This window comes from Egretta garzetta, unplaced genomic scaffold (assembly GCF_000687185.1).
Source record: "Egretta garzetta isolate BGI_Z169 unplaced genomic scaffold, ASM68718v1 scaffold275, whole genome shotgun sequence".
In the NCBI taxonomy this organism is placed as follows: domain Eukaryota; kingdom Metazoa; phylum Chordata; class Aves; order Pelecaniformes; family Ardeidae; genus Egretta; species Egretta garzetta.
The window spans coordinates 10440-11613 of NW_009259867.1; the positions used below are offsets into that span (position 1 = coordinate 10440).

The 1174-nt window shown below is 59.9% G+C and overlaps 1 protein-coding gene across 1 annotated transcript in view; it reads right to left on the reverse strand.

The window, feature by feature from the left end:
* NBEAL2 (neurobeachin like 2) overlaps nt 1–1174 on the reverse strand; it is a gene marked incomplete at both ends in the record, with an annotated part of 21230 nt that overhangs the window by 7712 nt on the left and 12344 nt on the right.

Here is a 1174-nt window from a genome sequence, read left to right on the forward strand (position 1 = left end):
GCCACTGCTTCAGCACGGTGCTGTGGTGGTTGTTGGCCTGCTTGAGCACGTTGGCGTGCCGGGCGTTTTCCGCCTTGGCGCGCTTCGCTGCTGGTTCCAGTACCAGCTCCTGCCAAGAGAGCAGCAGAATGAAGCGACAGCAGGGCTGGGGCTTGGGGAAATCCCCGAGGGGAGAAGCATGTCCATGGGGTGACGACCCCAGGGCAAGGAGAACATCCCCGGGATGGTGGACTTAGGGTGAGGAGCACGTCCCCAGTGGGAGGTGCACACCCCCATGATGATGTTCCTGGGATGAGGAGCACACTCCCAGAACAATGTCCCCAGGGTGAGGAGCATGTCCCCAGGATGACATCCTTGGCCTGAAGAGCACATCCCTAGGATTAATGTCCCCAGGGTGAGGAGCACATTCCTGGGGTGACATCCCCATGGCAAGGAGCACATCCACTGGATGACATCCTTAGGGTGAGGAGCACATCCCCAGGATGATGTCCCCAGGATGAGGAGCACACCCTGAGGGCAACGTCCCCACTGAGAGGAGGATCTCCCCAGGATGAAGGGCACAGTCCCAGGATTAATGACCCCAGGGTGAGGAGCATGTTCCTGGGGTGACATCCTCAGAGTGAGGAGTACATCCCCTAGATGACATCCTTGGGGTGAGGAGCATGTCCCCAGGATGAGGAGAACATCCCCAGGGTGACATCCCAGGGGCAGGCAGTACCTGGAACATCTTGCGGCTGGCCGCCTTCTCCTGCTCCCGCCGCTGGGAGCTGCTCATCATGGCATCGTAGCAGGCATTCCAGAAATTGGACATGTGGTCGTGGCTCTTGGCAAAGGTGTCCATCTCAAACTGGGCCATGGTGGGCTGCACCTACAGAGAAAACTGGGATGAAAGGGGAGGCGTTTGCAGGACTTGGGCACCCACCAACCATCATCCAGGCTATGAGCACCCCTGCCCTGGAGGTCACCCCTGCAGGCTGTCCCAACCCAGTGGTGACACGGGGACCCCACTGCAGCACAGACCCATCTCTAAGCCTGGGAAGGTGTTCCCCCAACAGCGATGCCACCCCATGCCCCATGGCACCTACATGCTTCTCGATGAAGCCCCTCCACTCTGGGGTGGTGCAGAAGAGCTGGAAGTCCTCATAGAAAGTGGGGCTGCCATTGGTGGGGGGGA